This window comes from Ambystoma mexicanum, chromosome 13 (assembly GCF_040938575.1).
Source record: "Ambystoma mexicanum isolate Mex_15411 chromosome 13, UKY_AmexF1_1, whole genome shotgun sequence".
Taxonomy (NCBI): Eukaryota; Metazoa; Chordata; class Amphibia; order Caudata; family Ambystomatidae; genus Ambystoma; species Ambystoma mexicanum.
In genome coordinates, this window is record NC_090938.1 from 802,477,308 (window position 1) to 802,489,347 (window position 12,040).

The following is a 12,040-nucleotide window of genomic DNA, read 5'->3' on the forward strand; positions in this document are numbered from 1 at the left end:
TGGGTTGCTCAGGAATGTGGCAAATGTAGAAGTCAGATGTGAGAACGTATGTGTGACCCCAAACAGAGTTCCTTTTTCCCCTAGTATTGCTCGCATTTTGTGGATTGGTACCCCCGAGAGCTAGAACAGAAACCTAAAATGTGGCAGCAGATCAGACCATCTGGACAAGGGTGGTGTGCCCATTTTCTTGCCTGCCTGGTCTGCATGACCTCAAACTTTGCCCATGCATCATTTGGGCTATGACGGGGCCGACTCATCTGCTGACTGCGCTCTAATTTCGTGTCGATTTACATAAAGTGCGTGAATCGGTAGATCAGTCCTGGTAGAGTGCACCCACAATACTCATTTCATTTCTTCATTTTCTGGGTGTTCTTAAGAGTTTAGTGGCTGCAGGATATCTTGGGGATCCCAGTGTTTTGCAGCATACGCCCGCCTCTTTTGGCATCACTCCCTGGGGTAAGTTCTAAATTGGCCTGATCTTGCCTTGGCGTCTTGTGAGTAAATGTGGCATTCTGCATTTGCACATTAACATTGTCACATGTAGGTCCAGGACATATAGGTTCTGTCTGAGGCCCTGGTCAACACATTTGTTTGTGTAAAGTTCTTCTGATTCCTTCCCACACTATCTTGTATTTGTGGTGCCAGGGTGTTCTCACTTGGCCTGTGGAGTCCCTACCAGCTTTGTCAGCTTTGTCATTGCTTTAAGTGTTTGATCTGCTTGTTCCTTCAGTAGTGTTGGTGGACTGGCCATGGGGCATCAGGTGCCGCGGCTACCCAGTTCCTGCCGCTGGCTCTCGCCATTAGGTTAACTCGCTGTTTGGCTGTATTCGTGACAGCATTTAGGGAGCGTTCCAGATCACGGGGTCTTCTCAGTACACCTGCCATGATCTACAGGCTTATGTGTGCACTGATTTACTCACAACAACGCCTTGTGTGTGGGGTCATGAGGGTCCTAAAACGGTTAGCAAACTGCCGGCTCGGCCAAATGTGTTTGCCACTCCAAGCTTCTGAATTCACTATTGAATACGGCTGTTGCACATACACGCAACATGTACGCGTGCTTCATCTCTGATCATTCTTGGTTGGGGCGTTTTGGAGCTGGGACCTTGGCGATGGAGAAAGAGGTGGGGCCATGTGGGCGGGGAAATAGGAGAAAACTGGTCATGGGAAAGAATTTGACCACCAACGAAGCACATCTAACTGGCTACTGACCAGATGCCCCAGGGTAGACGTTTCATGTCTTTACCTCCCAATATCTTCACAGTCACCTTATTGCCATGACTTGGGAAGATCAGTCCTTCCACCAGCATGGAACTTTCTACAAGTACACTAAGAGCACACTCCATACAGCGACAGCGACAGCATGCACTGCCAAACGCCTCTTATAAAATTCTTCAAAATATTGAAGCGGGTAAACTGGGAGAACATGTTATATGTGCTATGTTGCATCGTCTAAGAGTCTCTGGTGATACTTTGGCGAGGGGGAAAATCGGTCCAGAACAAGACATTTGGATGCTCTGCAGCTTTTTTTTGTTACAACAAGCTGTTTTCTTGCATGTTCATTTGGGCTTTCAACGCAGGCTCCCCATCACATCTTCATGGCCACAGATCTGCAACGGCAGTCTCTTTCGCTGCGGTGCTGGCATACCGCTTCATGCTAAGTCTACTTTACCCTGTGTCTCTCATTGCACAGGTCATTAGGAATGTTTATACCAGACATGCAGTGAGATTGGTCTTTAACTGGGCAAGAGATGGGGGTCCTAGGATATACAGGCAAAAAAGTATTTCCGAGAGGGTGTTTATATCCGATTGGCTTCAGTATGGTTTGCTGGTGGCAAGTAATGTCCAAGATACGCCGTTCACTTGCCCAAACCCCTCCACACCGTCTCTCCCCTTTCTCTCTTGCTGCTATCTGGCACCTGTCTGGCACCACAGGCCTTTATTTGTTAGCCTCCGCTTCTCCCTCCTTCTCAACCTTGGCATTCTAGGCAACCTGTATATCTTAACACCTCTCTGGTGTTTTTCCGTACCCGGCGCTTAGTGCACTACTGACCAAACTCTAGGTGAAGTCTTCATGTCGTCTCTTTTCCCTAAACGGAGCAGCCACTTCTGTGCCAAATATCCTGTCGTCAGGTGGAAATGGAATCCATACTACTGTGTACAATATAAGCTACAGTGGGGAACACCACATGGCAATAGATATAAAATACCAGAGTACTTAGTTCAGGAACAAGAATTCTGTAGCTTGGCAGCATGAACCCGTTGCAGCTACACATCCTTTGTAACACACATCAAGTTGCAGTAGCATGTTTACAGGTAAGTGGCGTGTATGGAGTGTGGCTCTAACGCGTTCACATGCTTTATGTACTCTGGTCATCTGGAGTGTGCAGAGTAAGAACATGTGCCTATGCCCACTGCTATACTCCTAGAACAGGTAAGCGGCGTCTTCTATACATTCTTGCATCTGTGGTGAAATACAGGTAGCAAAAGAGTGACCATCTGTACATCTCTAACTATTACCAAGCTGCAGTACCAGTTTTAAGAGTACGTTTGTTCCTCTGAGTTCACACGTACAAAATACGGGCACAGCCGTTGGCTTGTGCTGGTGTTCTGCCCAGGTTGGTATATTAATATTTACACACAAGAATAGGAACAAATCATGAGGAATCTTAATTCCAAAGCACACAAGCAAACTGAGGAAGCAGGAAGACCCCTCCTTAACCCTCTTCAGGATGCGCGTACACACACACACACACGCACACGCACACGCACACGCGCACGCGCACACGCACACACACCCCCCCCCCACATTCTTTATCAAATCTGTTTTTTATTTTCCCCAAAATATGGGTGCACTATTTCCAAATGCCTCAAATATTTTGTCTCTTAATTCTCTTCTTGAGAGTTACTACAGGCACCCTCCAAGTCACACATGCATGGACTTTAGCATAAGGGGGGCAGGGTACCACACAAAAAGCCTTGTAAGCTATTTGAACTGTTCGGAAACAAAGTTCTGTCTGGGGTACAGAACTGCAATGAAATGTGCCAAATTTCAAGTATCCATGTAGCTAAATGACCTATCTTGCCAAGCTTGATAGGCACATATTGTCGTCCTCCGTAGGACACAGTGTTCCTTTATGTTTAATGTCTGCCTTTATATGTTATTCACACTCTACAGTAATGCCGGGCTCTGGAAGCGACACTGGCAGGAGCATTTCTGCAGGATCTGAAGCTAGTTACTGTGAGCGGTGCAGGTACAGACAGTAGGATACCAGAAGCGACCGTCAGTGGGGGTAGATGGGGTAATCCTTAGTTGTCCAGAATCTACCATTAGGTTATTATCTTATTGGGGAGGATGTGGTCAGGCGAGGTTGTCTTATAAGTGTATTGGACCTTATTAATGTTGTGTATTTATCCTGATCAGATGATCAGTCTTTACTATGTATTGTTATGCTCTTGTTGGACTCTTGCGCCTATATATTGTGTGACTGAAGTCAGAATGAATATCCTGGCTCCTTCCCTTTACGTGTGCGTGTCTGTCTTCTCTCTGGGGGAGGGTGCTGCTCTGTGGGATCTGGGGTTCTGTTCTGTGATCTCTGAAGGGCAACTCGTGCATCTGTCCAAACAGGAAATATGGGTTAATGAAGAAAGTTGTGTTGACCATGTACAGGACCTTGATAGCTTGGCTCCTCTGCCATGAGATCTTCCTTATGAATGTATGAAAAAGCCTACGCTGGATAACTACTGTTTGTCAGATTGTCAGCGGTTATGATGAGAATCGAGAGCCTTTGTAGTTCTAAAGATGGTACCACCTGAGATCCATGGTGGCCATCAATCATAAGGAAAAGCCGGGGACTCCCTAAGCTTCCATGAATCGGCATTTGTAGCTAGGCCGGCTGGCATGTTGGTACCCTGCACGATGTAGTCAGGTGAAGTGAGATACAGTATAACACAATGCATCACAATATGAAATAAATAGAGAATTATGCTCTGCACAATGGCATTGACACAGCATGATTACTGCTCTGCAGGAGTACAGGGATGAGTATTGGCTACTCAGCCCCACACTACTACTAAACCAGCAGTGGTCCCCATCTTAAAGGTGAAACGGGCAAAGCCCAACTGGTATACCCTTTTAAACTTTTTTTTGGCTTTGTGGGCCAAGGGCAGGATATATTCTACAGGAGTGATGTGAGCTAGTACATATTCGAGGGTAGCACAAAAGAAATCCAAGGGTCAACAGAAATAGGATCTTTATTAAACTAACAAAGACGCACACCACTAATACAAACACTACTGACCCACCCCTGTAAGGGCAAACACAGAGAAATCAGACTTTAGAATAAATGGGCACTCTGGGCTTCTTGACAGAGCTGCCCAGCCAAAGATTGCAGCATCAGAGTGTTAAAGTTTATGTTATGAATATGTCTCTCAAAAGGTAGAGAAAGGGTCTTAAAAGTCGCTACGATCCTTTAAGGTGGACCATGGGGACACATCCTCTTCAAATACCTTATTTTCTTGTCTTTGAGGTTTAACAGCGTTGAGCCACATTGTTCCGCGTCGGACCGGGAGTCTGCTTTTGGTGCTGGAGTTGGAGAGAGGCAGCAATTCGCAGCAATTGGATCCAACTATGTGGTGTGCAGCAACAGTGACAGTTTGTGCTTTGAAGACACTGGGACCAGCAGATTTTGGGTAAACAGTGCTGGAAGGCTCTTTTACCTCAGGTGCCGAGACTGGCCATAAGCATTGAGGAGACTCACCTGTCTCAACATGCCGGGGTACAGCAGCGGCAATGGTTTGGAAAACAGGCAGGAGCTGTAGAAACAAGAAAACTTGGCAGGTCTTGCATGTGGAGGCAAGAGGAGCTTCAGTGTCGAGCAAAGCTCAGAGAACCAGAGACAGTCGAGCGTTGAGTTTGAAAATGACTTTGGTGGTTCCCTAGCAGCTGCTTGGAAGGGGTGTCAAAGGTGCCCAAACTGGTGTTAAGGTAGTTTGGAGATCCTGGATAAGCCTGGGATATCTTCCCACATTCCCTGGTTGCTGGGAGATGCCGTCCAGGCTCTTAGGGGAAAGTGGGTCTTCTGCTTTTCCCAACCACACAGGCCTGTAGAGGACACTTGAAGGGGTACCGTCACCTCTAGTGGCTGGGTCTTGGGTACAGTATCTCAGTTGCTGTCGGGACTGGCCACACAGCATCGAAACAGCAGTTTCATCCCCACATGTAGGGCCTTATTCCTTGAAGCCTTATTTTATTTTAATTTAGTACATAATAGCTAATAGCCTTTTACACATCATTTCTCCCAAATAAATACATTTCTGATGCTTGTTAATCTGCTTAGAATCACATGCTGTGCATATGGTCCAATATCCAGTGGTAGCTGCAGAGCATTGCATGTTGTCTTTCAGGGACCGAAAGGGGACGTCGGCATAGGCGTGTCTGTAACACTATCTCTATCGTGATGTGTTGTGTACCCAAAATCCCTCACGCGCCGAGGTCCCTCAGATTGTTTTTTTCCGCCCAGGTTACTGGTCGCCCTATTGCAGAGCTCTTTCATAAGAGACTTTGTTATCACTTTGTCTATCGACTTTGTCGATTATCCCATTGTCATTTCGACGGTGGTTCCTGCACTTCGCAGAAGACTGCGGTGGACTTTCGACGCCTAAGATCTGGCGGCGGATCCGTCCATGTGGCCGGGCCCTCTGGCCGGCCTACACAGTAGGGAGAGTGGGGTCGGGGTGGCCATATCCTTTCAGCTATGTCTCTCCTCTTTCCCCCTCTTTGCCCTGTAGGTCTGGTCATCGCCTTTATTGCCTTTCGCTATGGAAAGGACACCATTTTGGTTTTACCCCTCTTGAAGGGCCCAGATACCCTTGGAAGGACAAGCACTCTAAGAGCAACACTTGTCTACCCCTTGACCACGATGAAGCGCGGTGCACGGGCTGTAAACTCCTGCGCCCTAAAATGCTTAAGGAGCGCAGCGGTGGGCGGCCTACGGCATGTCGCTGGCTGGATCTTCTTCCCCCACTGCTGCACCCGCCAAAAGTGATGGGGGCACAAGTGATAACCAGGCATCCTTGTCAGGTGCCATCGACCTCACGACGGACACTCCTAGGTCCACCACGCCCGTCCCCGACACGCTAGGCCTGACGTGAGTTACGCTATGGGGATAATACCCGGCGACAGGGGCGTACAAGATCGAAGCCACACTAAACACACAACCCCAACCCCGGTTTCGACAGTAAACACACCTCTTCAGATAGGATCGTGGGTGCAGGACCTCACTCTGAGACCTCGCCGCTCAATAGCTAGCTGTACCATTGTCCGTCTCAAACGGGTTGTCCGTCTTGTTTGTCTCGCAGTCTCTGCGTTCTTTGTACAAGCGCCCTGATGCCCTTGGGCTATCGGTGCTATATAAAAACTAAATACATACATACATACATACATACAGTAGCATCGAAACGGGTGAAAGAGCCAACAGGACCGCTGGAAATGTCGATGGGATCCTCTGATCTTCAAGATCAACAGCCTTCCCCACATCCGCAGCAGCGTCTTGCGACTGGACCTTCTAAACCAAAGGGCGCTACCTCCAAAACACATCAGGCTGTCAAAGCACGCTTAGCTGATGCTCTGACACCCCCGAAGGCCCAGGTAGGAGGAAGATCTACTGCTAGGCCTCCTAGTCAACCGGCACATCGCCCCGCTTTGCCGAACATCTCCAAAAGCATCGCTAGGATTGCTTCAGCAGTGGGGCTGAAGGAAAAGTCCAAAGAGACGATGAAGCGCAAGGAGCGGTCTGCGGACACGTCGAAAGACGCGCCACAGCCCCCCGATGCTCGCGAGGACTACGTAGGGAGTCCTGTGCCGTTGTCTAGCGCTATTGGAGGCAAATTACGTCGCCAAAGGGAGGAAAATGAACATTTTCCACCCTTCTGGTTCATCTAGATGGACCAGAGAAAAATTCGAAGGGTGTATGGACAGGTTGGAGAAGTATATCTCGCTTTCAGAGCAACCTACCACCAAGATACCTCAGGAGGACCCACCATCTGTGTTTGCTTCTAATTTTCTACAAAATGTAGGACCTTCTCAGGAGGATTACACTTCCATCCACCCCGAAGACGAGATCCAGTTGAACACGTATCAGGACATTTATGATGAGGAGGAGGATACTAACTTCCTACAAAACTACACTGTGGATGACCAGGCGGATCCCACGGGAGACTGGGAGGGTAGTCACCAGGTTGAGGCGGAACCATGGGTGCTCCCTACTCATGACCAGGACCCTGATGTCCTATGTTTGGATTCCCCTCCCTCCACTCCGTCCCGCCAGGCTTACACAGTGGACGATCAGATGGCGTTCAACACCATCTTGAGAAAGGCGGCTGAATATTTTCAAATAGCTACCCAGGAGGCTTTGCCTGAACAGGACTTTGTGGAGGATATCCTCAAAGAAAAGCCCCCCTCCAGCCAAGCATACCTCTTCTGAATTCCATTAAGAGGAGATCGGCCCTTCCTTGATCACACCAGCCCAGACTAGGGCAGTGAACCCGAGGGTGGAAACATTATTTCGCTCATCGCCTATTGACCCTACATACATTAAGGGCCATGCAACCCTCGATTCACTAGTGGTTACCACAACCCAAAAACGAATGGGGGTACCCCTTGCTACAGGCGAGACACCTCCTGATAAGGTGTCGAAAAGGCTGTAAGCCTTGGGAAAATAAATCACCACGCAGCTGCCTTTTTCACGCGCGTAGCAAACAACACTATCTTGTTTGCTAGTAATGCCGATGTGCAGTGGAATCTACTGCAGGAAGGTCTCCATGAGGTGCCCAAGCCCGTTAGAACCAAATTACTTGCCATCGTGACCGAGGGCAGACAGGTCAACCAGAACATACTGAAAAACACGGTGGATGCTGCAGAGATGGCAAGAAGATCACTAGCTCAAGGCACCCTGCTCAAACGGCATGCTTGACTCAGTAACTCAGATTTCAAGCCAGAAACCCAAGCAGCTCTTATTAATAAGCCTGTTGTGGAGACTAATTTCTTTAGTAAAGCAGTCGACGATGCCCTCGAGACTGCCAAAAAGGAGCATGAGACTCTTAAGTCCCTTCAGCAAATCACCCAAAAGCCCTCTCCCCAGAGGGGAAGCGGTTCCCGCAGGTCCTTTCGGGGCCAATCCCGTTCCACACAAAACCTGTATAATACAGGAAATACCTGGAACTCAGGATAGGCATCAGCACTCCCGCCAACTATCCACCCAGGGGACAGAGACGTGGGAACTCCAGGGAAGCCACAGCCTCTGGTCAGAAATGACCTATGGATCCAGGTCCCCTCCCATGTCACCCTGGTCGGGGGGCGCTTAACATCTTTCCTTTCGGCATGGGAGGGAATAACGTCAGACCAGTGGGTTCTCAAGACGGTTGCCCACGGGTACTGTGTGGAATTCACCCGACGACCACAATTCAGACCGCCCAAAGCACGACGCCTGACGCCAGACCATCTGCGAATCCTGATACAAGAGGTGGAAGCACTTTTGGAAAAGGACGCCATAGAAGCAGTCCCTATTCTTCAGGTAAATAAAGGTATTTATTCAGTGTACTTCCTTGTACTCAAAAGGGACCTCACCATGCGCACTGTTCTAGACTTGCACTCAGCGAAAGAATTTGTCAAACCTCAAAAGTTTCATATGGTAACTCTGCAGGAAGTAATTCCACTGTTGAAACGGGGATTATATTGCGACACTGGACATGAAAGATGCATACTTCCATATTTCAATGTTGCCAGCACACAGAAAATATCTAAGGTTCATGACGAGGACAGGCACTATCAATTCAAAGTACTCCCCTTCGGCATTGCCTCAGCGCCAAGGGTGTTTACAAAGGTTCTGGCAGGAGCGGCGGCACACCTGCGCAGACTATCCGTCCCAGTTTACCCTTACCTCGACGACTGGCTCATAACAGGGGACTCCTACGAAACATACATATTGAACACTCAGAAGACAATAGACCTCTTGTTCAGTTTGGGATTCTCCATCAACGAGAAGAAGTCCATCTTAGACCCCAGTCAAGTCAAATAGTTTCTGGGGGCTCTAATTCGGACCAAAGACGGCGTCATCTTCCCCTCCAACGAGAGGGTTCAGAACATACTGTTTCAGATCCCTCAATATGTAGCCAGCCGGGAATTGACGGTACGCAAGGCCATGTGACTGCTAGGAATGATGGCGTCATGCATTTATTTAGTTCCTCACGCGCGGCTGGCATGCGTCCCATGCAAGAGTGGCTCAACAGCCAGTGGTGTCAGGCCAGCGGACAATGGGAAGATCTAATGGTTGTCTCACCAGCCCTCGTTCTATCCCTGCAGTGGTGGTCGAGGGAAAACCTCTTTAAGGGGAAGACCTTCACCACTGCTGCAGTAGAAGCCACTCTCACGACAGACGCATCTCTCACATAGTGGGGGGCTCATCTGCTACAGCAGACAGCACATGGAGTGTGGTCCCCACAAGTAGCATCCAACCACATAAACCTGTTAGAGCTATTAGCAGCGTTCAAAGCACTGAAGGCCTTTCAAACACAGCTACAGGGGAAGACAGTTCTGATCTTGACAGACAGCACCACAGCCATGTATTACCTAAACAAACAGGGGGGCACACGCTCTCCAGGGCTATCCAACCTGTCCCAGAACATTTGGATGTGGGCTCTCAAACACAAGATGTTCCTGCTGCCCCAACACGTTCCCGGGGGAACTCAACCGGTTGCCAGTGAATTCGTCGAAAAAAATTGGTCGACCAGACAAATGGTCGAATCAAATTGGTCGAAAACCATTTCGTCGAATTTTTTTTTTTTTCTATTTTAACCCTTTTTTTTTTTTTTTTTGGGGGGTCCCCCTCCCAACCCCCTTTTTTTCTCTAAAAACCCATTTTTTAACAAAACGAAAACCCAAAAATAAATATATAAATAAAAAAAATTTGCCGACGAAATGGTTTTCGACCAAATTGCGTCGACCAAATTGCAGTCGACCAGTTTTTTTTCGACGAGTTGACTGGACACCAACTCAACCTTCTAGCGGATGTGCTCAGCAGAGATTTCCCACTACCCCTAGAGTTTGAATGGCATCTACACGAAGACATCGTCTCCAACGTCTTCGCAGAATGGGGCTTTCCAGAGATCGACTTGTTCGCCAATCAGGAGAATACCCAATGCCAAGACTACGCCTCCAGGTATCCCCAGAACTGCTCCAAGGGGAACGGATTGTGGATAACATGGACAGGGAAATTTGTTTATGCTCCCCCCCCCCCCGAATCCCCTACTCAACAAGGTTGTGCACAAGATGCACCAGAAACCAGTCACCATGATATTGGTGGCCCCCATGTGGGCCCGCCAACCCTGGTCTGATTGAGATGTCCCTCTCCCTCCTATGAAGCTGCCCTGCCCGTACAACATGTTGTCTCAGGACAGAGGGGAAACACTACACCCATGCCCACAAACTCTGAATTTAGCGGCCTGGCTCCTGAGGTCATTTAGTTCGGACACCTTCAACTCCCTCAGAGATGCATGGACATACTTAGGGAAACTAGGAAACCTAACACCTGGTATTGCTATTCCAGTAAATGGAAACGCTTTGTCATCTGGTGCAATACCAAGGGCATCAACCTGATTGACTGCTCTCCTACCCACATTGTGTTGTACCTGACACACTTGCTAAGACTCAGGACTGGCGTTTAATTCCCCCAAAGGTTCATCTAGCTGCTCTCTCACTACACTACGTCACAACAGAAGGTGTTGTGGTGGTAAATACCTATTATTAAGGCCTTCATGGAAGGGGTTAAGAGAATTCATCCCCCTGTTTCTAACCCAGCTCCCGGATGGGATCTAAATGTGGTATTGACCAGACTCGTGGGGTCTCCCTTTGAACCAATGCATAAAGCAAGTCTAAAAGACCTTTCTTATAAGACGGCCTTCCTAGTGGCTATCACTTCTATTAGAAGAGTTAGTGAACTACAGGACCTTTCAGTTCTAGACCCTTTTGCTACAGTCCACAGGGATAAGGTGGTTCTGCACACTCATCCCCGTTTTGCGCCTAAATTCATTTAAAAGTTCCATGTGACCAATCAGTCGAACTACCCACTTTCTTCCAGAATCCCACTAGCATGGCCGAAAGAAGCCTACACACACTAGATGTGCGCAAGGCAGTCATGTTTTACCTGGAAAGAACGAAACCACTGAGGAAAACAAACCAATTTTTCGTTTCAGTAGCAGCAGGTAGAGAAGGGGACCCTGTCTCTAAATCCGCTATCTCAAGGTGGATTGTTAAATGCATCACACTATGTTATACTCTTGCTAAGAGAGAACTGCCCTTCAAGCCTAGCACACTCTACTCAGGGCACTGGGGCTTCCATAGCATTCATTGCAAATGTTCGCCCTGAGTCCATTTGCAAAGCGGCAACCTGGAGTTCTCTACACACCTTTACAAAACACTATTGCCTAGACACTCATTCTAGGTCTGATTCTCAGGTGGGACAAGCAGTACTAAGACATCTTTTCACTGCTGTTCCTTCTCATAACCCACCTCCAGTAACGATTCCAAAATATAATCTCCACACAGCTTGCATCCTCGCATTTCCCTAGTCGGACCTAGGACCTAATTCACAGAACATTTTCCAATGGGACTTAGCAATTATAAAACATTTCTGTGAATTGGGTCCCTAGTCGCCCCCGCCCCAACCACTTCCAATGAAGGAATTAAGTTGAATTTCATCTTGAAATATTTATGTATCACCCAGTTGCTGGGATAAGCCGTGAACTACTCACCCGCCATTGCATTCAATTTATATTTATATTCAGCAGTGTGAGATTTGGTGGCCAAGTTGGTCAAAGGTTGCTCAGCATCTAGTTCCCCAATCAGTCTTTTGTGCATTGTGGTCACCTTAAGCAATCAGTACTGTGGTGGTATGGAATGAGGAGTCTGACCAAACAGAGTATAGCAATTGCTATAAACTTTCATTAACAACCAAAAAAAGTAACTATCCAAATCATAAATTTT